The sequence below is a fragment of the Euphorbia lathyris genome, chromosome 6 (assembly GCF_963576675.1).
Source record: "Euphorbia lathyris chromosome 6, ddEupLath1.1, whole genome shotgun sequence".
Classification (NCBI taxonomy): Eukaryota; Viridiplantae; Streptophyta; class Magnoliopsida; order Malpighiales; family Euphorbiaceae; genus Euphorbia; species Euphorbia lathyris.
Window position 1 is genome coordinate 73,665,231 of NC_088915.1, and position 27,754 is coordinate 73,692,984.

The following is a 27,754-nucleotide window of genomic DNA, read 5'->3' on the forward strand; positions in this document are numbered from 1 at the left end:
AAGGGTTTGGAATGTGAAACTCAAAGGTGATGTTTTGGAAAAGTGTTTGAAGCTTGAGTCTTTCAATGACCATTCCTTTGATGTATACAGTGATAGTGATGAAGATGAGGATGATGCAGAATTTACATATTCTGAATAGTTTGGGAATTTATTTTATGAGCAGCAGCAATATAGAGACAGAGAGAATTTATTGGTATTTTGATTTTATCAGCAGGGATATGAGAGTTTGTTGGTATCATGAAATGGTGTATTCAAATGATGAATAATACAAAAAAATATTACTTGCTTAATCTTATATTATGGTGAATTAGATCAAAAAATAACAAATGAATTGAAGATATTAGGTTTAATAAACTATAACAAAAGAAATATTCCTTATGCGATTAATTGTCTAAAATAAAACGACAATGAAGAGGTTGATGATGAATTTACAGATTCTCAATAGTCTGAGAATTACACATCTTGTTTAATTAGTTTGTTTTTATTTAGGAAAAATTACACAATTTCATTCTGTGTTTTTTATCTTTTTGTTTATCCAGTGAATAAAGAATCAATGTGTGTATAATATTAATATAGACTAAACTGATTAATACCAAATTATTGTTCTAGCAAATGACTTATATTATACGAAATAATAATGAATGTTTTGGGATTTTTCTTTACATATAAATAAAATTAAGAGATTGTGCATATAAGTTTATTATGAAGTAACAGATTAATTATAAAGAATGTGTGCATATATAAAAACCACTTGTATACCATATACTAATTTAAATTTTATATATTCAATAACAGGAAGATGTTAAATTATGATAGGTAATTATCAAGTGAGATACATTTGTTTTGGACTCCTTAATAAAAAATAAATAAATAATGAAAATTTATAGTTTTTTTTTGAAAAGGGAAATTTACAGTCTTTAAAAATTATTTACAACTATGTTAAATGATTATTTAGATGATGTCTAACCAAGAAAACCATCATTTTTAATATATTTTAACCAGTGGCGGAACCAGGACCCCGGATGACCCGAGGCTCAAACATATCAGTAAAAAATTTTTGAGGAAACACATGCTGGTTCACTAGTGAATTTGAGTGTTTTAGACATTAGTTATTGTTTGAATATCACAAATAAAGGAATTGAAGAATTTGGAAAGAACTGCAAAGGCCTAATTGATCTGAAAAGAAACTTGAGATTTGCCATGTTTAAGGAAATTGATGATAGTGAGGCTACGGCGATAGCAAATACAATTCGGGTCTAAAAAAACTTGAGATGTGTTTTGGGTATTTTGGAGAATATGGTCTTGAAGCCATACTTGCTAACTGTACTACTCTTTCACATCTCAATATTGAAGGGGTTTGGAATGTGAAACTCAAAGGTGATGTTTTGGAAAAGTGTTTGAAGCTTGAGTCTTTCAATGACCCTTCCTTTGATGTATACAGTGATAATGATGAAGATGAGGATGATGCAGAATTTACAGATTCTGAATAGTTTGGGAATTTATTTTATGAGCAGCAGCAATATAGAGACAGAGAGAATTTATTGGTATTTTGATTTTATCAGCAGCTGTATGAGAGTTTGTTGGTATCATGAAATGGTGTCTTCAAATGATGAATATAGTACAAAAAAAATATCACTTGCTTAATCTTATTATGGTGAATTAGATAAAAATAATAAATGAATTGAAGATATTAGGTTTAATAAACTGTAACAAAAGAAATATTCCTTATGCGATTAATTGTCTAAAATAAAACGACAATGACGAGGTTGATGATGAATTTACAGATTTTACAGATTTTATTTAATTAGTTTGTTTTTATTTAGGAAAAATTACACAATTTCATTTTGTGTTTTTTCTCTTTTTGTTTATCCAGTGAATAAAGAATCAATGTGTGTATAATATTAATATAGACTAAACTGATTAATACCAAATTATTGTTCTAGCAAATGACTTATATTATACGAAATAATAATGAATGTTTTGGGATTTTTCTTTACATATAAATAAAATTAAGAGATTGTGTATATAAGTTTATTATGAAGTAGAAAATTAATTATAAAGAATGTGTGTATATATAGAAACCACTTGCATACCATTTTAAATTTTATATATTCAATAACAGGAAGATGTTAAATCATAGGTAATTATCAAGTGAGATACATTTGTTTTGGACTCCTTAATAAAAAAAAAATAATGAAAAATTTATAGTTTTTTTTAAAGGGGAATTTACAGTGTTTAAAAATTAGTTACAACTATGTCAAATGATTATTTAGATGATGTCTAACCAAGAAAACCATCATTTTTAATATATTTTAACGATTAAGGTTTATAAATTATGAGTTTAAGATATATTTTTTATGTTTACAATTTATGAATTGTAGTTTAAAATTTATAAATTAAACTATAAAAGCATACTTATTTTGTGATATATAAAAAATAATGACATATTTAAAAATACTCCCTCCGTACCATTATATAAATCGTTTTAAAAAGTGATTTTTTTTTTCAAAATATAAGTCATTTTGGTTTTCTAAGAATTTTTAGTTTACTTTTTTGGTCTAAGTATTAATTTTTTTATATTACGCTGTGTGTTTTTTTAATATTCCAATACTTATTGCCAAATTATTACTTGAGAGACAATTTTTTTTAAGTTAACCAATGCAAAATTCATTAATTAGACTCTACATTAATTGTATTTTTTTTATTTGTGTGAAAATCTCTAAAATGACTTATATTATGGAACGAGGTAGTAAGTTTTATTATATAATATAATTGTAATTTTATAATTAATATGATTTTCGTGAAACAAACCCAAAAATAAATGCACAAATTCAACTTAATCAAATGATTTAAAGCTTTAACACTATAATAAAAGAAATTTTACAGTAATTCAAGAATAATACACTTGATCATAAAAATCGTTTTGCATACCATTATCATGGAGATGATCGTATAGAAAAAAATGTATACATGTATTAATTGATTCCTCTTGTGTATTAGTCTTTTTAAAGTAAAAATATTGTCTCAACCAAGCGTTCATTAGAATTACTACACTTGGATCTTTTCGGACCTGTCCAGCCACTCAGCTTGGGCGGTAAGAGATTTTCCTTGGTCATTGTAGATGATTTCTCTCGGTATACTTGGGTCATCTTGCTGAGTAGCAAGCATGAAGCTTTTGAGATGTTTTCAACACTGATTAGAAAACTTGAAAATGATAAAAATTTAAAATTAGCTCACATCCGAAGTGATAATGGCGGAGAATTCAAAAACCAATTTGATGAATTCTGTGAAGTCAGCGGCATTGACCATAATTTTTCTGCTCCTAGAACTCCTCAACAAAATAGGGTAGTTGAGAGGAAGAACAGAACATTAGTTGAAATAGCTAGGACAAATGATGAGTGAGAATAGGTTTCCAAAGTATTTGTAGGTTGAAGCTGTCAACACAGCATGCTATATACTCAATAGGGCTTTAGTTAGACCTGTACTTAAGAAACCCTCCTACGAACTTTGGAAAACCCAACATTAGATATTTTCGTGCCTTTGGTTGTAAATGTTTTATACTGAATACGAAAGACAACCTTGCCAAGTTTGACTTTAAAGCTGACGAAGCGATCTTTCTTGGGTACTCAACTAACAGTAAAGCATATAAGGTGTTCAATAAATGAACTTAGGTCGTAGAAGAGTTTGTACATGTTGAGTTCGATGAAATTGACCCTGCAGGAAATTCAAGTCAGTCTGCCGAAGATGACCCATGCTCAGCTTCCGTTGACCAAAATGGAGCCGCTGAGTCATTACCACACGGGCTGACCAAAGGTAAAAACGAACTGAAATTACCTTTGCTGACCAATCTAAAACTGCAGAGACTGTTGAAACACCTGCTCTTGAAAACTCAACATTACCCAAAGAGATCAAAATCTCAAGAGGACACTCGGAGTTGATGTTGCTGAGAACAACCTGATGACAAGAAATCAGCTCAGGAGATATCTCAGCAATGTTGCGTTCGTCTCAGTTCATGAACCAAAAAACTTCACCGAAGCTGAGCACGACGAATTTTGGATCAATGCGATGCAAGAAGAGCTTGATCAATTTAAGAGAAATGAGGTATGGGATTTAGTGCCAAAACCTAGGAATCGAAAGACCATAGGAACTAAGTGGGCCTTTCGAAATAAGATGAACAAGGCAATGTAGTCAGGAACAAAGTCAGACTGGTAGCTCAGGGCTACAGTCAGCAGGAAGGCATTGACTATGGTTAAAAGAATATATATATATATATATATATATATATATATATATATATATATATTACTCAATTATGATTAAAAGAATATATATTTTTACTCAATTAACGTTTAGACATTATCATATCATAATTCAACATGTTTTAATGCATATTTTGGATATATGGAGTTTTAGCAAAATTGAACATATGAGATATTGTTCCCAAGGCATTTTTAATGCATCGTTTAGTGGTTCAATTCCATTCACATTAGTACTGTTGGTGTTGGTGTTTTTGGCGGAGTTGATCTTTGACACGCAAAACAAATTTAGCATACATAGTATGTCCATGATTAAGAGCTCCCAAATCCTTCGTTTGTCAATACAAGGACAAGCTATTGCTTTTCTCTTATGAATTCTCATTTGGATAAAGCTTTAAAGTCCTACATATATTGACATTTTTTTTAATGAAATATGGAAATCAGTAGAGCCAATGGATCAGGGAATGCCAACCTGGGCCAAAGCAAAACCAAAACCAAAAAGAATATAATAAATGAATAAAAAATAAATGTTATAGGGGATAAAAAAGAGAAATTTGTACAGCCAGCCAAGACAACAAAAAAGTAAGAGAATCTATATTGACTAAGACCAATCATGTCTTGATAAATAAATGAGTTATAGAAGCTTGGTGTTGTGTCCCACCAGGTACTGATTTCACATAGCATGCCTTCCTCGGCTAGACGATCTGCAGCCCTATTACCTTCATCGAATATGTGTGTGGTCGTGTACTCCATAAGCTGTAGGCGTGCGAGGAACTTATGGTAGCTCTGAAAAACAAACCATGGAACAGTAGTTGATCGTGATTTGAGCATATCCACCACATACGACGAGCCAGCCTCAATCCAGAGCCGATGCCAGTCACGGGTCCAACCAACATCCACTGCATGGATTACTGCTTGCAGGTCCGTGACAAAAGCGAATGCATTTGGAATAGGGAAGCAGAACGCTCCATGAGCAAAACCACAAGAGTTTAGAAAACCTCCAGCACCAGCCGGACCAGGGGCACCCATTGCTGATCCATCGGTGTTGAATTTCATCCAGTCAGGAGGAGGAGCCGACCAGCGAACCTCCGTGATTCGGGGAGCCGTAGCTTGCCGGCCAGAGAGGGATAATTGCTTCAAAATATGAAAGTCTAGCATGTTGTTGCACATTGTACCGCGGCTGCCTGTGTCGGCTTCTCTAATTGAGCTCCAAATAATCCGCAATATATAGTCTGTGTATATTTGCTGATTTATTCTAAAAAATTCTTCCATATGAATGTTGCCCATGAAACAGGTTCCATGGCGGGGACAAGAAGTTGTATTTGGCAGATGAAAAAAAAGAAGAAAAAAAATAAAAAGAAAATGGAGAGAGCCTTATCATTTTTTAGGATAACAAATGTCAACTTGGACTGCTCAATTATTGAGGAAATTAAGACATTCAAGAGGTTAGATGTTCCCAAGAAAAGAAACAAGAAGGCTGATGTACTTTGACAAAGAGAAAGAGAAAAATACAGGTTTCAATTTTCTATTATATAAGAGTGAGGAGCTTAAATCAAAATAATGTGGAGTGAGTGCAAAAAAAGAAAGCCAACAAAAAAGCTACTGTTATTCTTGTGGCATTGTTTTGAGAGTTATAATTATTGTAATTTCTTTTACTAAATAAAGTCTATAATATTTTCAGTCTTTTTTTCTCCAACACCGCCCATACTGTTCTGTGAGTTTTGTTCCCAGATTAGTGAACAATGTGGCTCCTTAAATGGCTTCGGTTCCAATGATAATTGTTGCTCGTAGTGATTTAGATCCTCTCTATATTGACAATGTTTGCATTTCTCAATAATAGTTGGGTCTTTTTCTCAAAAAAAAAAGTCAATTACAAAAATACCCTTCCAAATCTCATATAAACAAAATTATTCATTTAACATAAACCTTAGCCTCCCAAATCTAGAGCTCTCCACTAACATTGTCTTCTTTTATTAGGAATGTCTCTTCTATTCTCCATATTCAGTTGCATTTACTTAAAAAAAAAACATTAACAAATTGTCTATCTCATTCATGAAATGAACCTTAGTTTTCACTTCTTGATGAGTTGTTCTGTTAGGTTGTAAACAAGATTGTTTAAATTTGTATAGTAGATTCTAGAGAGACAGCGAGAGAGATATGTAAGGATATGGCTATTGAGTTCTTTTTTTGAAATCAAAAACAATGGAGAAATCTGAATAGATTTACCTTGGAATGCTTAAGAAATCAAAAGAAATTTGAAAGATCTAGAATGATATAGAAAAATATGAATCCCTCTCGAAAACACATGATTTTAACTTAATTAAGTTGTAAGATACCGTGCCTTTGTCAAATGCTATTTATTTTCAAAAGTTCATCTATGGTGTGTACTAAAGTTGTGGTCCTTGTTTCATATTGATGAAATAATAGAACAACTTCACATTTTGGTTTTGCTGATTGTTTTGTGTTCATCTTTGGGGTATGGGGGCAATGCATGAGATTGCACCATTTGAGGTAATTAGTGATACCAATACACTCTAGACAAACAAATGTTCATGTACAATGGCAACCTTGGGATCAGTATATTCTTGGAAAGGCAAAGCACTAATAAACACATCACATTGGCATAGCAAAAGGCCTTAAATTTATCAGATTGGTCCAATCCTTCAGCTTCAGCATCTCAAGCTATATGTTTTGATATCTTCTTACTTCGACGACCCCTCGAAAAATTGACAGGTATTGATTTGAGTCTAAAATCAATAGAATTTAACAAATACAATTTATGACACAACTTAGCAACACAATGAATGAATCAATAAAATCAATTCTTCCAAAACAAAAAGCTCATCGTTTTTTCACGCTTTTAGTAACAATTGTTGGAAAGCAATCCACCCATTTACTCTGCATAATCAAAAGAAAGTTCTTCAATTCATTCATTACATATATAATGTAATGAGAACTAGGAACATTTCAATCAAGGTCATTAATTGCATTTATTGTCATAGTTCCTAAACTTTTGGATGATTCAGTACGTGCATTTGATGTTTTGAAATGATTTAGCCTACGGAATATTTTGTTGTAGCCATCACGATGAATGATCAATCTTCCATCATGATTAGTGTCAGTATTCACACAAAAAAAAAAAAAATATATTTTGTTGCACAAGGCAAGCTAGTTGACTTTGGATGGTTTAACAACCATGTTTAGTAAGACTCCATGTTGATCTTTTCTGATGGTGGATTAGGTGGCAAACCATCATGTCCTATAAGCAGGATGTGTCCAATTTGAAAATTACCAATTTGGTTCAGAGATGCAATAAGAAGGTCCATATCATCACTGCTATTTGTTTTCTCCTTGGATAAACCAAAGACACGTGCAACAATACCACAAAGTGCTGGAGTCGAGGAAAGACTTTTGGGAGCTTGAGTTGGGTACTTCTCTATTTTTTTGTTGGCAGCCATTTGAGCTATCAGTCCTAAATCCTTGCCAAATCACATTAGGTTATATGTGTACTGGGTAGCTGCCCTTGTAACCAGAAGTGTCCGCTCATAGAACCTCATTCCATCATTTCCTGAGGAGAATAAGGGCACAAACAAACTGGTCAGAACAAAACATACCAGAAAGTTTCTCAAGTTTTAAATTTGGAATGAATTTTGTGATTCCGAACTATATTCATTCAAAATTCTTAAATCTTCAATTTTATTAAAAAAAAATACAAGAATTGGCAGGGCAATAAAGAAATTGAACTTTCAGGAATGGTGCACAACTAAGGACGTGTTCAGTTTTAGAAAACATTTTCCATTTCTATATTCCAATTCTCTTCTTTTTCCCAATTGCTGTTCTCAAAATGGAAAATCAAAAAATGCATTTGTATTGGACCTTAAAATTAATGTGTCATTTTAATAAATTTGGTATTTAAAAAAGAATATAATTTAAAAAGAAAATTATAGTAATTAGTAGGTCTATTATTAATATACAAATGACCTTTTAAAAAATGAATAAGGGCAGTTTTACCAATTTGAGAATGATCATTGTACCCCACAAAGCTAACCCATAAGAAACCTACTTTTAGTAAAAGTAAATAATGTCTTTTGAATATGACACTTGTGAATGAATGATGAATATAAAGAGCAAAAATTACAATACTTGTTCCTAAACAAATCCTCCCTAGTACAGCAACCAGACTCATCATCATCTTCATAAAAAATAAGACAATGACATGAAAACAGTGGAGATAAGATGAGTTTTAAAAATAGAAAGGGCATAATCCTCTAATTCACAAAGGTTCATCTATATATTCACTCTCTGTAAGAATTGATAATGCATCTACACATAAACTTACAAATTCCTGCTTTAATTGTATTTTAATAATTTAGATTATTTCATAGTGAAACAAAGCAAAACAACAGCTGTCATTTAGGTATTGTTTTTTAGAAGAGAGAAAAATCCAAAAATAATGATTTTAAAAAATAAAAAAAATGGTTCCATAGTAAATATGACATTAAACAACTTTAATTTTTGAAAATTATTATTTTGAGGTCGTAATGGGCGAAATTGACAAAAATGAAAATTTTACCAACCAAATCTGCAAAACAAAATTGAAATCACTGGGCATTTTTTTAAATTAGGGCATTTTTTAAAATTAACCCAAATGTTAAATGCTCTTAATTGCAATTTGCAACACGATTTCTTTTTCTTGTTGAAAATGTTAATTTTTTACATGTATAAATAGGCACACACCATTTCCCAACTCATTCATTCACATGCAAATTATCTTTGCTCTCCCAGTATATCTCACTCTCTAATATATAGTACACACATAGACAAATAGAAAGAGCAATGAGAGAACAACCAATTAACAAAGATGACTAGGAATATGAGAAGTGATTTCTCTCAGGTAAGAGAATATATCATAGAAAACATTTTCTGAAGGTTACCTGGCTCTGCTTAGCGTTAGCAAATGTTGGAACCATGTTTGTGATCTAATCCTAACAAAGCGGAAGTTTGCCTCTGCTATCTCCCTCAAGCCTGCTCTCCTTGTAAGTTCCCCGTTTCCTTTGTGATTCATAGGATGCAATGAAAGAGGTTCTTGACAAGGTTCTTTCTGATCCAATTGTTCCACATGTGGCCATTGCCTGCATTGGCAAACAAATCAGTTAGGCAGCTACTCACCAACTGGTAATAAATATATGAACAAACACATTGATTTCACTTCTAGTAATATCTTGGAATTTGCTTTGCCCTGTTAATTTTTTATCATTTGATAATATGTAGCTTACAAAAAAAAATTAAGCTCCAGGGTACCACACATTACTAACACAGCATGTAGGATCATTGGTGCCGATGTCATTAATTAACTATTAAAACATTTTAACTAACTAAATCTCAATCTTGTTACTTAGCCTTTTGTTTTTTACTTGTAGGTTTATTAGTCTCTGGATAATACTGAAATTTGGTGTCCTAATCACCTATTGAGGCTACAAATTCTCATCCTTAGGAAAGCTAGAAAAATGTTATTTGTCTATTCTTTTTCTATCCTATCAAACTATTGTTCTTGTGTTTATTTGGTCCTATGTTTTAATTTTTATGTTCCCTTTTAATATATTTTAAACTCCATTGTTCGATCCAATTTTACTGAGGCATTCCATTATTATAATCACCCATAATTTCCATTATCAATGGATTATAAGATGGATGAGCCATTATCAAAAAAATGAAATCCCATACCAACTAAAGTTCATTTTTTGTGATATACAGGACCCATGGAAACAATAATTAGATAAGAATAAAGTTTAGACTCCACCTCCTATCATTCTGAGCATCATAAGGAATGGTTCTTGCTCGCCACGTTCTGCAATCATTGCTAGAATATCCTTTTTTTTCCTGAGTGCCTGGAATGTCTTTTGATGCACTCACATATTGCCAACAATTTTCTTCGTATTTCTTCACCATTGTTTTTCCTACATAAAATTTAACCAAATTAAAATCATTGTTTTTCCTCTTTTCAATTCTCAATCAAAATTTGCTACTATTTTATTGGCAATGATGAATTTAGCAAAAGGAATCTGAAAGATTTTTTCTAGTCCATTTAGGGTTATTGGAGCACAACTAAAACATGGTAAAGTTTAGATACAGATGTCTGCAAGGAACAAATAATGGACATGGCATAAACTATTTGAATTTGGCATAAACTATTTGAATTTAGTCATTATAAATCCTATGGAACAAAACCCTAAGTGAAAGAAATTCAAAAAGAAAATATTTGGAAAATGTACTTGGAATGGAAAGTAATGAACTCAACAGCCGCTTGTTTGAACCAAAACATGGAATATGAAAAGAAAAAGACATGATGTGCAAACAACAGTTGCTTGTTGACAAATTCAAAGGGACATGCATTTCTTAATGTTATTTATAGGATAAAATTAATAATTACCAGACAATATATAATATATTGATCCATAAAAATAAATTTGATTAGAAATTAATGGAACAAAATAAGGGCCAAATACATGAATATCATAATTAAGTACAAAATTACAATTAAGTCATACCACCGAACTTAATTTTTAATATGTCATTATTCTCTATATATTATGATTTTATACCATAGTTTAAAAATTCTAGACTCTAATTCCTAAATCGTAAACCCTATAAAATATATTCTAAACTTCTAATTTATAAATTCTAATCCTCAAAAAATATTAAAAGTACTGATTTTACTAGTTTGATATAATCCAAAATTATGACTTGACAAAGTTGTAAATAGTTTTTATTGAAAGTTGTTCTTTCTCTTCCTCGTCCCCTGCCTCTAGGAGATGATCTTCCTCTGCCTCTCATTCCGAATCGATCTTCTACCTTCAAAACTTGATCCTCATCCTCATTTTTCACTCTTTAAACTTCTGTTCATGTACCACTAATGAACTTTGCAATTCATCAATAGATATGTTGTCAGTATCTTTGGCTTCTTTAATGGATACTACAACGTATGTGTACCTGTCTGTTAAAGTCCGTAGTATTTGTCAACAATCTTTGGGTCAGGCATGTCTTCTCCATCACTCCTCATTTTATTGGAGACCGTCATTACTCTCGTAAAATATTCAGTAATGCTTTCATCCTTCTTCATTTCTAGAACCTCAAAATCCTTTCTCAATGAGTTAAGAAGAGATTTTTCACTTTGTCATTGCCTCCAAACTTTGGCTTCATTGAGTCCTAAACATTCTTGGCTTTACGACGATCCAATATTTGTTCAAAGATGGTACGATCAATGGCTTGAAACATATAATGTTTCACCTGATAATCTTTGGTTTTAGCATCTTCCAATTGGGTTTTTTGTGCATCAGAGAGAGCTGCCACTGTTTTTGGCTCTGCAAAGCCATTCTCCACCAGACTCCATAGACCTTTTGCCCTCAACAGATTCTCCATCAGCTCACTCCAGTGGTCATAATGACCATCAAAGTGAGGGATCTTTGTCAGAGTCTTATCGTCACTCATTCTCTCGGTGTTAGATCACTCGAAGGCTGCTGCTTCTTCTCTATAAGCCCAGTGGGGACTCTGATACCAAATGTTAAGTAATACAAGAGTACAAACAATTGGTGTGAATGATCAATTTATTCATTGAATCAGGTCTTAGCTTTATAAAGCTTTACAAATAACAAGAAGGAGAAAAATAAGGACATCGTTAGCAGATACTCTGCTAAGTGGTTGAGATAACAAACATTTGAAACATAAAAACAAACTCTAACTAACCTAAAAATAAAGGATTCTTATTTTAACAGACTTTATTCCAACAAATTGTGTATTTATGCCATAATTGTGTATTTATGCCACCATTGACTCACATTGCCGGTGAGAGCAGTTGAGAAAGATTTTGTAGGCACTGCCCGAGAAACTAGCGCCCACATGTTTCAGAAAACAGGATCGACTGAATAGGTGAGCAATGGAGAAAGAAGAATCAGAGAGTGGCGCTGGGGCGACCATGGTTGGGTGCAGGTGACGACAATGTGGTGGCTGCTAGGTCATGTTCGCTTTCCCGGATAACATCCATCTTCAAATTTCTATAATTAATTCTAAAAAAACATCAAATAAATATTTAGACTCCTACAAGACCTAAATCATCTCTTACCAAGCTCAACCCTAAACATAGTTTAATTTTTGTAAATTTTAACAAAAATAATTTTGCATACAATATAATCATAACTTTTTTTAATATTATATATATATAATATTAAAAGAAAAAATACAGTAGAGAGATAAATAAAATCCAACATAAATTCAAGCTAGAGTCAATAAAGTTGTCCACAAAGATTAAAACAATTCATAAAAAATAAGTCTAAAAACAATATAACATATAAATTGAATAAAATATGAATATTTCCAATAGATTTAGCATTGTATCCAAATTTTATCATTGGAATTTTCCGAGATAAAAATGAAACGACTAAATAGTTTATTAAGATAAAATATAAAAATCTTAAAATAACATAATGAAAATTAAAAACACAAAACCTTATAATTATTCACCTTAATAATAGTAGTAAATAATAATAAGACAAAAAGTATGGTTCATATGAGAGTCTCATTTCGATTTTCTTATATTAGACAATAAACCAATGAAAATAGTTGATACTTCCTTTGTCCCATTATATAGGTTACTCCAGTGTATTTTACACAAATTAAGAAATACAATTAATAAAAATCAGATTAATAACTTGACATTCATTAACTTAATTTTCTTTTATCTAACATGAGTACATTGAAAATGAAGACAAAATTTCAATACTCAGATCGAAAAACCAACCTATATTGTTTTAAAATATTCTTTTCTATTAATTCTTAAAAATATCGTTCTAATAAGAGTTTCAACAACTCTTTGGTACTTGGTCTATCCAAAATTTTAACATTTCGCTCTAATTTATTATTTAATCACATTTGATTTCCGACTTATCCCAATTGGAAAAATTTCACTCAATTTAGATAAAGACCAATAAAACTGTTATCCTATTAACACATGATAATATTTTGACTTTTAGTTTCAAGATTTGTTTTTTGATTTGTTTTTTTTAACCTAATTTATTATTTTCACGTAAGAAAATCGATGTGACAAATAAACTTATCCAAGTGCTATTGTCAAAATATCACCACATATTAGGGTATAATAGTTTTGTCGAGTCTTTATGCAATTTGGGTGAAATTTAACCAACTCAGATAGTTCAGAATCCAAATGTAATTGAATAATAAATCAGGGACAAAATAATAAAATTATTAATATATCATGACTAAGTAACACTTAAAAAGATCTGATGATATCTCCTCTGACACTGAGAGAGCTCAATCCCGGAGTATCAAAGATGGAATTGATGAAATGGGATTAGGTTACATACTGCAACTCGATCGCGTTTTGATTCTTGAATCAGTATATCCATCAACTGATAGTCATGAAGCCATACAAAATTATCTATAAAATTAAAAACCTCAAATCCCCGGCAGCTAATTCACCAAAACGTAAATCTCTCTAAGTTTGCTTTGTTGGATTTTATGTTTTAATTGGAATCCTGAATGACAATATTTTAAATTTTACCTTCTCCACAGTTTGTATGACTTTTAACATCTACATTCCAATTTTTGTGAAGTTTGACAACTCGTGTTCGCTACATACTTTCCAAGTAAAGAGATTGAATTTGTAGATGAGGAGTTGTGAATTAGAGTATAATATGTGTTTTTGTGCATCTATGTCTGCCACATAAGTTGGAAAATCAATTTTACTTAAATAGTTTGAAAATAATTGATATCCTTCTTTTGTTGATTGTTTTCATTAGTTTATGAGTGTGATTTTTTGTTATAGCCGTCTACAATCACTTAAAATTTTCCATGTCTTAAGGAGCAAAAATATCATAACTTTTGGGTCATAAGCAATTTTATCCCAAGGTCTAAAATGTCTAAAATGATACAATTTTAAGCCAACCTTAGAAACCAAGAGCAATTTTACCCTAGCATTGATAAATTGGGTCACTTTGATAAATAATTTATCAAACGGTATTTTGTACAAATTGGATAAAAAATTCAAAAAATTCACCAAATTTATAATATTAATCTCAAATTCTATTATTAAATTATAAAAAACATGAAATCATTTTTTTAGAACGAATTGATATGCAATTGTTGCAGAATAAGGAAAAAATCTTCGTTTTATAATAATGTCCAAAATCGACCCAGATTATCAATGTTATAGGTAAAATATCACGTTAAGGGTAAAATTGCACAATTTTAGACGTTATGGATAAAATTACTCCTGGCCGAAAATGTTATACGTATTTTTGGACATTAACACCAAAAACTATATTCAAAATGTTATACGGAACAAATTGGATTGATTACAGTCAAAATGAGTCATTGTACTACGTGGATAAATGGATAAGATACAAAATGTCTCAATGTTTTGGAAAAGTATCATTTTGCCCTCAATATTTATGAAATGTACCACTTTAAGCTAAATAACGCAACTTGACACCTCAATGTTTGTGAAATGGTACCAATTACCCCAAATTTCGTTACCAATGGCTAAATTGGTACTATTCCACAAAGCTGAATTCCTATTTCTCCATAAACTTTAAAGTCATTTTGGTATATCATCCCAATTGCTTATACGCCTCCGAACTTGTGGTAGAACCTTAAATACTATGGATGATTCACCGGCCACTGTTTATGCCTCAAATATTAGAATTCAAATAATATGGTTTTGTAGTTACCAATCATCAATAAAATTTAACTAAACCTATAAATAAATGGTTCATGTAAAGAAACCATAGTTGGTAAAAGTTAATTATAAAAATACCCTCCCAAATCTCATATATAAAGAAACCCTAGCCTCCCAAATCTTATATCTGCAACCACAATAGCTCTCCACCAACATTGTCTTCTTTCGTCAAGAAAGTCTCTTTTATTCAATATCTTTGTCAATCACATTGATATTTAACATTTACTTAAAAATAATGAACCAATTCTCTATCTCATTCATCAATTGAACAGTAGCTTTCACTTGGGAAAAGTCGTTGCTCTGCCTGTGCTCTTCCTGGAAGTGTACTTATATTCATTCTCCAATTTGAGTTTATACATATAATGCTTTACGGAATTTGTTCTTTTGCCTTATGAAGTTTCTGATGTTTCTGATGTTTCTAATCTAGCAAAGCTCCAATTGGAGGCTATCTTTCTAGTCCAGTAATCTTGAAGGCACCTTATGGTAAAAAATGGAAAGTTGATATTGCAATAAGTGTGTTGCTGAATTCAATGTCACCATATTAGACAACATTGCCACTGAGATAGAATATCCTTTTAGTTTCGGAGCTCATGTTGACGAGCAACAATTTCAAGAGCTAGATATTGTAGCTGTTGAATCAGAAATTGCGTTTCTGCTGAAATCTTGCCAACAAGGGCTAATCTTGATGAATAATTCGAAAAGGCTCAGAATTTTGCAACAACATTTAACGCAAATGATCAAGTTGAAGGTATGTTATTTTCATTCTTATAATCAGAACGCTAGGTCATATTTTTAAATACTTATTCTATTAATGATTTTCTTTGTTTGTCGAACCAGGGATACAAAGGGAAAATAAGACTTTGATAACCAACAAAAAGCTGATAAAGGAAGAACAAAGAAGGTTGTTGAAAGATCAATGTCAAATTTTCAATCCGAAAATCCTTCATTCGTGATTATAATGCAGCCATCTTATGGGTCATTGCTTTAAAATTTGACTAAGTAAATTTTGACATAGGCCCTGAAACTGCTGATATCATCCACTGTGTTTCTGTAACTGTCCTCATGACTAAAAGGAGGACTAAAAGAAGTGCAAGTCATGTGAAGCTGCTAAACGTTCTTACTCTACAGTAGTTGTTTGTCAGCAGAAATGCTTGGGTTTCTTATTGTCTCATCCACTCTAGCTGAACTTGCTGCTGCCACTTTATGACTTCTCTGCTATCCGCAAAAGCTTGGGGATGGCAGGTATGGCGTTGTCTGTAAATGATGGTTAGAGTTATGGGACCTAAGTGAAGTGGCAATCAAGAGGAAATACATAGGTCAACATAAGAACATTAAAGAAGATACTGCATATGAATCTGAACTAGTATACTTGTTAAGGCTTCAACACAAACATTTGGTTGGACAAGAAACTGAAAGGCTTTTATTTTTCGAACACATGGCAAATGGAACTTTGTATTCTATAAGGAAACAAACCTTGTTTCGAATTTTCATAATACCTTGAAGTTACATTTTTTAAAGTAGATATATTCAAATGGATGATGCAAGAAAACCTTGATAACTGTTGAAAATGGTATTCCCCATATTATGGTTCAGATTGGCGAAAGAAAAACTATCCCGGCAGATAAGATTGCACAATGCCCAAGGGATCAACCATAAAACTATCTCTTTCCGTTACTGATAAGATATATATATATATATATATATATATATAGCATTCACCAAGCCCTCACTCGGATTGTAGCTTTTGTAATTCTCTTTTAACCCTAATTGTTCACACTCCTTTTCTGATTACAGTGAGCGGCGGCAATGGCACAACTCCCAAGCGAGTTGATCATCGAAATACTGCTGTGGTTGCCGGTGAAGTCCCTCCTGCGTTTCAGATGTGTTTCAAAATCTTTATGCACTGTCATTGATAGCCCTGATTTTATCAGTTGTCATCTAAGTAAGTCTTCTCAAAACTTAAATCTCCGCAAACTGATTTTCTCAGATGAATTGAGTAACAAATTTCATGTTTGTGATGTGAATGTCAATTTTGAAGAAGATATTATAGGCATAGAAAAACGAGTCTCATCCTGGTTGAAGAATGTCTATGGTTACTGTAAAGGTTTGGTTCTCTTGAATCAAAGTTCATTGTACCCACCTAAATTAGAACTGTCCCTCTGGAATCCATCCACTCGCCAATGTAAGGATCTTCCTGATTGGCCTTTTGAAGACCCAGCTAATGATCAATTTTATTACTTAAATGGGTCAGGTTTGGGTTATGATGACCCTATTGATGAGTACAAGGTTTTTTTAAGGGTATATGTCAGGCGAAAACTTGATATTGAAGTTCAATTTTGGATTTATGGGTTTAAATCAAATATTTGGAGAAGGATTCAGAATCCCCCTTGCCTGGGATACAGAATAGAGAGAAATGTGTACCTAGGTGATATGGGTTACTTCATAGATGGTAGTTTAGTCTGCATTGGTTATCGAATTCAGAGATTGTGGCATTTGATATGAGAAACGAGACATTCTCCTTAGTTCCTCGACCTGTTTTATCTTTCAATTCAACTGATAGAGTTTCAAGGAAATTTCATATTTTAGGAGGCTGCCTTTGCATCAGCTATTTTTCTCGTTCTATGGTGCCTCATGCTTATTTATATATGAGGAAGAAGGATGGAGTTTATCAATTTACTTGGGCAAAGTTATACTCGTTGTAAAGCCCTTATTTTTTGGCATATCTTGGTTCCAATCTGTGAATGTCATTGGATATTCAAAGAGAGGCGATAAGATTCTCCTTAATGTTGGTATGATGAGTAATATAGTATCATATGATCTTAGAGAGAAAAGTTTTGCTAAGGTTGGAACATGCAATGAGTATATTTGGAATGGTCGAATTCTTAGTCTTGAAGTTGAAAGTCTTGTGTCGGTAGGTGGTGGAACATAGTTGTTGAAAGACCAACAAATAAAATATAATTTGTCCTAAATGTGGTATGGTGTAAATATGCTAACAGCAAAGAACATCAACAATAATGTGGGATTTTGGGGTAATATTTTTTATGATTTGAGTTGGCCAAGGTTTTGTACTTTCCGGATCAGCCTGCTGAATGGGTGAAGCAGAGGAGGTACACTTGATTGATTGCGTGAATTTGGAAGGGAGAAAGACACCAGGTACGACTGATGTGGCTGCTAGGAAAATGCAGATGACCGGTGATTGACTTAGTTCTTTATATTACATCCTCATATGTACAACTACCTATTCGACTTCATAGATTTCTCAATCATCTTTACATCATAGTCTTAAAATAACTTAAACCAAATTTATCATCTGTTTAATTCAAGCTATATATATCTATTCTTCTTTTTAGAGATTTACTTACTGCAGGCCATGTTATCCTCCAAGCATAAGCCCCTATATTCAAGACTTAGTATGTTCACCATTCATACTCTTTCACATATGTATCATCTGTTCATGTTTATAAGGGACAACATCAACGATGATTTTTTATGAACAGTAATTGAGGTTCGTCTACTTTGTGCAATCTTTCATGAGAATTCTTCGAAAATTGTTTATATGGTCTAAATGTATAATAACATCAAACATTACAATTTAGGTGAAATGACTTGAAATTGTCTAATGATATAAGCAAATTTCAGATATCAAGTGCAACAATGAGTTGTAGAATTCTGCTCTCCAGACATTGCTATAGGTGCTCCGGCAGCCGTGTCCCCTAGCTCCACCTATGTCTGCTAGATCCCTTGAATACAAGCAGGAAAATTAAGAATCAGAAAATACAGAAATCAAAACTGGAAAATAAAATACAAAAAATACAATCCTTCAAGATAGTTAACGTAGAACTAAGTTAGCAGCCACAATTTGAGGCTTTTATCAGCAATAATTGTACTGGTTGTCAGCAATACAATTCAAATTTTATTGCATAGATGGTATCTACATAATTGTAATTTTTGCTTGAACTAGTACTTGTTTTGCCTTGATATTCCAATTCCAAAATCCTAATTTGGAGAGACAAACATACTAGAATCTTAAACACATCATATATATTCACACTTTCTCTCTCTAAAACAAAACACCCTTTCTCTCTACCTGAAATCAATAGTTGTGCTTCCTTACTAAAATCCAATTGAAACATCCCAGTCCATTTTAGTCCCCCTTCCCTCCCCTCTCTCTAGTTTCAAACCCGATATACTGAAATATTAAGCACCAAAAAACTTATATAATGACCAATGGACAACTCATACATCTATATAATGACCAATGGACAACTCATACATCTAAATCCTAAAACAAATCTGTTGAAAAGACATCTGTAATCCAAACTTCGAACATTTGGATCTGAATCGTTTTTTTGTTGCAACCACCTAGATTTACTGATCTACGGATAAATCGTTTCCACTTTTGCTAAATCCGAAAAAGGTATAAACGATAAAATACTGGAAAGTAGATACAATTTGTACACATAAAGAGATTTGATAAAATATTTGAACAAAAACTAAAAAAAATAACAAAATAAAGAAACACAAGAACCTAACCAAGTAATAAGAGGAGGGAAGGAATACAAACTTTTTTCATGCTCCTTAAAGTAGATGAACAAAACTAAAAGGAAAGTCTGTATATTTGATTATGGGATTTGGACGAAGATGTGAAGAAGAGAGAAGAAGATTGGCGGTTATGTATGAGAATTGATCTAGATTAATTTAATTTATATTGATTAAATCATTCATATTTTAAATGTATATATATTATGTTCTTGATCATTTATTTGGTAACATATTAAACTCTATTTGATTATTCACTTATATTTGTGATTCAAACTCAATTTACCGTAAATGGAACTATCAATATAACATTGTTTTAACACATCAATTTGATATATAGATTGTCACACCAGATAAATTTTTAATTATTTTACTTTAGAAGAATAGTGACCAAGAGTTTGAATTATTCACATAGCTGACTCGTTTAATGTGTTAAAAAACAAATGATTAAGGGTTGATATATGGATTTAGAATATTATGGGGCTTAATGTATCCATTTACAAGATAAAGAACCTAATCAATAAAAAAAATTAGACAAAAAGCATCTGGAGGTCGCTGGCCTTTAATTTTTGAGTTCATTAAACCTCAGGTCTTTTATTTAGATAGGTTAAGCCATTGGTCATTTATTTTTAGTTACATTAAAGCATTGCTTACCGAATTAGTTAAGTGTAAACATTTAATTCATTTAAAAAAATCGTTATTCATTTCAAAAAATGTTTGTTCTTTAGTTAGTCGTGACAAAAATTTAATGCTACCTTTTCTTTACTTTTTTTATTAAAAGGTAGAGGATAAGGAATGGAGGTCCGAGACATCCCAACAGGATTAGCACCCCTCAGACAACTACACCCGAATCCAATTCAATAAAAATAAGTAAATAAAATAAAAAAACAAATAATGTCAAAAAGAGAAATGGTAAGACTAAACGAACTGATACAAGTCTTTGCCGTTACAATTGTCCCAAATATAACTAGAACATAAACGAGGATGTGAGTCCCACTAGTGAGGCTCCGAACTTATCTGCCAAAGTTGGCCAGCACATCCGCAACCTGATTACATTCTCGAAAAACGTGCAACACAAAAAAATACATTTCACGAATCAAGGCGCGACACTCCATAAGCTCCTGATGTTTCTCCCAGGGGGCCGATAAGTCGGCATGACGAAGTAGAGACAACACATAGGTGAAGTCACTTTCAAGCCAAAGATGATGCCAACCCTTATTGTAGGCCAAACGAATTGCATAAAGCGTAGCATAGAGTTCCGCAACATGCACCAGGGAATAAGTAGTTTCAAAAGGAAATGAACCCACAGAGTGTCCAGCAGAATCCCGAAACACACCTCAATAGCCGGCATTGACAGTCGTAATAGAGCCATCTAAATTACACTTGACCCAGCCAGGCGGAGGAGCTGACCAGCAGACTAGTAGAATCTTATGCGCTTGGGATCGACGAGGCAACAACTGCAGCGTGTGGAGCAGATCAAGTTCAACCATTGAGTTCCAAACAGAGGCGAATGATAGAAGATTAGTCCGACGAATTTGAAGCCATTGAAGACTCAGCGCAGAATGGATATTAGGGGAAAAATCTGAAAAAACGGAGTCATTGCGCGTTTTCCAGATTACCCAAAGCACATGAAGGACTGCACTGCACCAAAGAGAAAAAATCTGAGAGCTAAACCTCTGATCCGTAGCCCAGCTAAGCAGACCCGTAACATATGATGTGATAATTCGTTGGCCAAACAGGAAGGACACACTCTGCCAAAGCGTCTGAGCAAACCGACAATCCATAAACAGATGTTGTATGGACTCACAATTCTCAAGGCATAAACAATAATGGTAGACAATAGACATAACTCGAAGCCGCGGAGCATCATGAGTGGGGAGATAACCAAGCAAAGCGTGCCAATAAAAGAGAGAGTGTGCGGATGGAATGAATTTTCACCAAAGGAACCGGTAAACTGCTAATGAAGACGGTTCATTCCCTAAATATTATATTCTAGACTTCTAATTTATAAATTTCAATCCTTAAAATATATTAAAAGTACTGATTTTACTAATTTATAAATTTCAATCCTTATAATTACCGATGATGGCTACCGAACAATCAAATGGCATCGCTGAAATCAATAAACCATTCCGGTTTGAAGAAGCTCACTTCCGAAGGTGGAGACAGAAGATGTTGTTCTATCTCACAACAAAGAAGGTAACTTCTGTTCTGACTTCTGAAAAACCAATTGTTCCTGAAGATGGTAATGAGGCAGATGTTTGTGATGGTGTTCGTGCTGCTGAAAGATGGACATAAAATGATTTTCTGTGCAAAAATTATATACTGAATGGATTGACAGACGATCTCTACGATTACTATACTGCTGAAGAAAAAACAGCAAAAGTAATTTGGGAAGCTCTGCAGAGGAAGTATGACACTAAGGAGGCCGGTTGGAAAAAGTACGATGTAAGCCGCTACCTCAAATTCCAGATGACTGATGACAAGTCAGTGGAAATTCAATCTCATGAATTACAGAAGATAACACATGAAATTATTTTAGAAGGTATGCCTTTAAACGATCAATTTCAAGTTGCTGTTATTATTGACAAATTGCCTCCTTCGTGGAAAGATTTTAAAAATGTTTTGAGGCACAAAACAAAAGAATTTTCGATGGAAAGTCTGATTACACGCCTCCGAATTGAGGAGGAAGCTCGAAAACAAGATTTAAAAGAAGAAGTGCTTATTGTTTCTAATAACACTAAAAGGTCCACTGCGGTTCTGAAACCCACTCAAAAGAATTTTAAGAATCAAAACCGCAAACCAATCCAAAATCGCAACACCCGAGTTAATTTGAATTGGAACCTTCAAAGGAACCAAAATAGGCCACAGCAACAACCACCTAGAAATATGCTGCTTTCCTATTCTTTAATTGTGGCAAACCAGGTCATATGGCACGTAAGTGCAAGAACAGGCCAAACACTACTCCTAGTGTTAACCTGACTGAAGAGCAACATAATTTTGTTGCTATGATTTCTGAGATCAACCTCATAGGTGGATCAGATGGGTGGTGGGTAGACACTGGTGCTTCTCGTCATGTTTGCTATGATAGAAGTATGTTCAAAACATACACTGCTGTGACCGAAGATAAGAAAGTGTTATTGGGTGATTCTCATACCACTATTGTTTCTGGAATTGGTAATGTGGAATTGAACTTCACATCTGGAAAAACCTTAACTTTGAAGGATGTGATGCATACTCCAGAAATGAGAAAAAATTTGGTTTCGGGTTATCTTTTCAACAAGGCTGGTTTTACTCAGACTATAGGAGTAGATTTATTTACTTTGACTAAGAACAATGTATTTGTAGGAAAAGGTTATGCTAGTGAAGGCATGTTTAAGGTGAATGTTGAGATTAATAAAGTGAATGCTTCTGTTTACTCTTTGTGTACTTTTAATGTTTGTCATGCTCGTTTTTGTCATGTTAATAAGCGTATCATTAAAAATATGAGTAACTTAGGATTAATTCCAAAATTGAATTTGAATGAGTTTTCTAAATGTGATTATTGTAGTCAGGCAAAAATCACAAAAACACCTCATAAATCTGTTGTTAGGGATTCTGAACCTCTAGATTTAATTCATTCAGATATATGTGAATTAGATGGAAAGTTGACTAGAAATGACAAACGGTATTTTATAACCTTTATTGATGAATGTTATGACTTTACTTTTGTTTATCTAATGAAAAATAAAAGTGAAGCGTTTGACATGTTTAAGTTGTTCATAGTTGAAATAGAAAATCAATACAATAGGAAAGTCACGAGACTTCGTAGCGATAGAGGCACAGAATATGGTTCTAGCCTGTTTATTGATTTCTATAAAACACATGGCATTATACATGAAACCACAGCACCTTATTCACCAGAAATGAACGGTAAGGCTGAAAGGAAAAATAGGACACTTACCGAATCTGTAGTAGCTATAATGCTTAGTTTAGGTGCTGCCTCACATTGGTGGGGAGAAATCCTTTTGACTGTTTGCTATGTGATAAATAGGGTCCCTAAATCAAGAAGCAAAATCTCCCCTTATGAGATCTTGAAAAATAAAACACCTAGTCTATCATACTTTAGAACTTGGGGTTGTTTGGCTTATGTTAGGATTCCTGACCCAAAGAGAGTCAAACTTGCTAGTAGGGCTTATGAATGTGTGTTTATCGGATATGCTGTGAATAGGAAAGCATATAGGTTCTATGATTTGAATGCAAAAGTCATCTTAGAGTCAAATGATGCTGACTTTTATGAAGATAGATTTCCTTTTATATTGAGAAATAGTGGGGGTGCATCATCTAGTAGCTTACCTGCTGTTAGACCTATAGTGCAAAAAGAGATTGAGGAATCTGAACCTAGGAGAAGTAAGAGACCTAGAGTATCTAAAGACTTTGGTTCTGACTTTTATGCTTTCACAGTAGAAGAGGATCCACTTACTATACAAGAAGCCTTAACCTCATTAGATATGGGAAAGAGTATGAATGATCAACATACTAAGTATCATATTTTGGGGCTTGTGCTTGGAGAATAATACCTTGAAAATAGCAGCTGCTATAAGTAAATCTCTCAAACCAGAAGAAGTTCCGTAGCAGAGACAAAAATTGGTCAATGTCCAGATTTACATACTATAATTGCTTGTATATACTTACATTCTATACTTATATTCATTCATGAGATTATTAACCAATATGCAGATGGAAATTAAAAAATGTACATCTAGATATTGAGCACTAATTGATGGAAGAATCAAATTATGTCAATCCCAATGTCATTTTGGTTGGCTTATGTGTCATGGAATCCCAAATGTCCACTCGGCTTGATGGGTGTACAACACGGGTCCAACTCGCCATGTGTTTCTAATTTCACAAATTAATAAGATTGCCCGCACTCGAACCCTCGACCATTTAGTCCAAACCGATGTCATACTATATCATGGAACCAATTAAGCTAAAAGCTCAAGCCCTCTAACATTATACACTTGCTTAATTGGTGGCTTTATTTACAATCATACCAACCTTTGAATAATAATGTTAGAGAAAAGATTCATAACAGGGTTATTTTGGACAATAATCAGTGGCCTAAACCTTTACAGGTGTATGTTAGGAGGAAGAAGGGACAGAAAAAAGGGCACTTGAGAGTTAGTTACTATAGGGGTATTTGGGGAATGAGTTAGTTAGTGTGTGCTGTCAGAACAGTACATTCTTCTATTATATACTGTAAAAGGTATGAGGCATGCATTTTTGAGGTTGTTACTTCTGCTTTACCAGGGCTCTCCCATTTGTGAAAAGAGAGAGTTAGCATTACTTGTATTTCTCTTTCTCTCCAATTATTAATATTCATCCCTTTTTTCATTCATACACTCAGTTCTCTATTTTATTGTGTTGAAAGACAGGAAATATATTTACCAGAATATTCGCATCAAATAATAATAATAAATCAATATGACAAAATGTTCAAAGTTCATAAAAAACAAAAGGCCTAATACACAAATAACCCCCTGAACTTGTCCAAATGTTGCAACTGCCCCCTGAACTTTCAATTGTAACAACTTACCCCTCGAACTTGTCTAATTGTAAAATATAACCCCTCAAACTTGTCCAATTGTAAAGTATAACCCCAAATTGCCGACATGGACTGCAATTGAAGAAACACGTGAAATACAAAAGATGCAACGCTCGTGGAGTGTGATAATCAGATCTTTGGCATGATACGAATCTGGGGAAATATTTTTATGTTTGCTTTAAGTACGGGGTAAAAAAATTCCCAATTTGGGGTTATGTTTTACAATTGGACAAGTTTAAGGGGTAAGTTGTTACAATTGAAAGTTGGAGGGGGCAGTTGCAACATTTGAACAAGTTTAGGGGGTTATTTGTGTATTAGGCCAAAACAAAATTACAAATTTCTATAGACTACAACGAAAAATAAATATGAGTTATGAAGTGAAGATTGTAGCACGCAAACAATTATAATAAGGCGCTTCTTGCTTGTGAATTGAACACCTCCAAAAAATTGAAATGAACCTCTTGTTTCTCTTACAAATCTAATTGGTTGTATACATGTACATTGTATACTTTAATATTTAAAAAAATGGTTCTAGAGAACAGAAAATTATGGATTCACCATAATTTTGATGTCTTTGTCTTCTGGAAATGTATATTCATGATGTTGATGAAGATCATTAATCAATTTGTAAATGGACATTCAAAAATGTACATCTAGATATTGAGCTGATTGATTCAAAAATGTTATACTGAGCCTCAACTTACTTGCAATGATAAGGGAGTTATTTCGCTGACGACATTCTGCAATCATTGCTAGCTTATCCATTTTTTTCTTTTGAGTTGTACGAGTGGCCAGAACATCATCTAGACATGGATTTTCTTCAAATTCTTTTACCATTGTTCTTCCTGTACAAAATTAAAATTATCACATGAATTAACTAAGTTAAAATTAACCCTCTTTTCTATTAAAATCATTGCATGAATCATAATTAGCACATCTAGAGTTTGAGGGATGGCAAGATCTATTCAGATTTCTGAATCATTAGTTTTCCTGCGCCAAATTAGTTTCTAATGATTCTCATCCGCTGAACTTGTTAAGATTTCTTTTAATTTCTTAAACGTTGCAAACTTGATATATTCATATATATAAAAATCTGGTAAGAATATATTCTAGATTTGTACAAATTAATTTTATCTTAAACATTCCAAGTCAGATCTATTCAGTTCACAATAGCTTACCTTCCTTGCTAGCCTGAACACCCATCATTACATCTCTCTATTCAGTTGGCGTGTGAAGGAAGTGAGAGCTCTCTTGTGTGTTTCTTTGTCAAGTTTTTTCTGATATGCAGTATGTGATAATTGGAGCAGTTCTTTGTCTAGCTTCCCAGCATAATTCCAAGTAGTCTTTTTGCTGAACTGATATCTGATAAAATACAATACTCAAAATTAGATGGGTCTAAATATATACGTTCATAAAATGTCCTCCAATCCGAAGTAATTATGAGAAGAAAATCAAAGATGAAGAGAAGAGACTGACCTGATCCTCTTTGGAAAGACAATTTGGAAAAATGAGAAGCTCTATCACACTAGTTTTCAAAGACATGGAAAGTGAAGGTTGGAGAGTGCGAATTTATAGAGCTCCAATTAGGGTTTGATGGAATCAGTTAAGAGAGACAAGGCAAAAGGCCAAAGCCCCATATTCTATTGGGCTTTATATAAAAAGAATCCAATTATTTGTTTTGATTCTTTCAGAAAAAAATTAATAAAAAATTAAAGGAGCTCAAATTCTTTAAAAAAACAGTAAGCTGAAATTAATAATATGAAATCATAATTTGTTTCCAACATTTAAATTTATTGTTTTGCAAATTCTTAGGTTTATTATGTATATCAAAGAGAACTAATTATGTTTAAAAAACTAACTAATTAGTTTAGCCCTATCATTATTGGTTAAGAGCAAATTAACACATATTTTTCAAAATCACCCCACTAACTAAGGATACTCTAGCAATTATTGCAGAACGTGAATAAACTCCTTTCTCATACTGCAAATAACGTATATTGACACCTAGCACAAATGGACAAGGAAGTAAGGGCAGCAAGGGAACTTTTCAACACCACCTCACATGATTGAGGATCAAAATTGCTGATAAACAAATGCAAGTGCACAGTGACGAATACATGATTACTTGGATGGGGGCCGATTTTATATGTGCGTTTGCAAAAAATAAAATAAAATGTTAAATCGAATTTGCTTATTTTTTTTTGTATATACGCGTCTTGTCATTTGAGTTGTCAAAAACCAATTTTTAAGTATTATTGTACAATTTCTAAAAAATAAACTAGATTTTGTTTAAAATTCATAACATGTAAAAAAAGAGGATTTAGGGAAGGTCGAATAGGTAAAAAATATTAAAAAAATTGATTTGAGAGGGCCTATCATGCAAAAAAAAAGTAATAATTTCGATTTAAGTAGGAGGCCTAACAGGCAAAAAAAAAAATTAGAAATTTAGATTTACTATCTAACAGATAAAGAAAAATAGAAATTTGTATTTAAAGAGGCCTAATAGAGCAAAAAAAATTTGAATTTTGGATTTGGGAGTGCCTAATAGGCCAAAATATTAAAATTTTGGATTTTGAAAAAGCCTAACACTTAATTGGCCATCTTAGAGGAAGTGAGGGATGG

At 32.7% G+C, this 27,754-nt stretch overlaps 1 long non-coding RNA gene across 1 annotated transcript; it reads right to left on the reverse strand.

The window, feature by feature from the left end:
- Positions 1-18,543: 18,543 nt before the first annotated feature.
- LOC136232333 (uncharacterized) lies at positions 18,544-26,652 on the reverse strand. The gene is made up of 4 exons (XR_010690468.1): positions 26,609-26,652; positions 26,311-26,494; positions 25,837-25,977; positions 18,544-18,746 (listed from the first exon to the last, which is right to left on the reverse strand). It is a non-coding gene; the product is annotated as an uncharacterized lncRNA (long non-coding RNA).
- Positions 26,653-27,754: the final 1,102 nt, after the last annotated feature.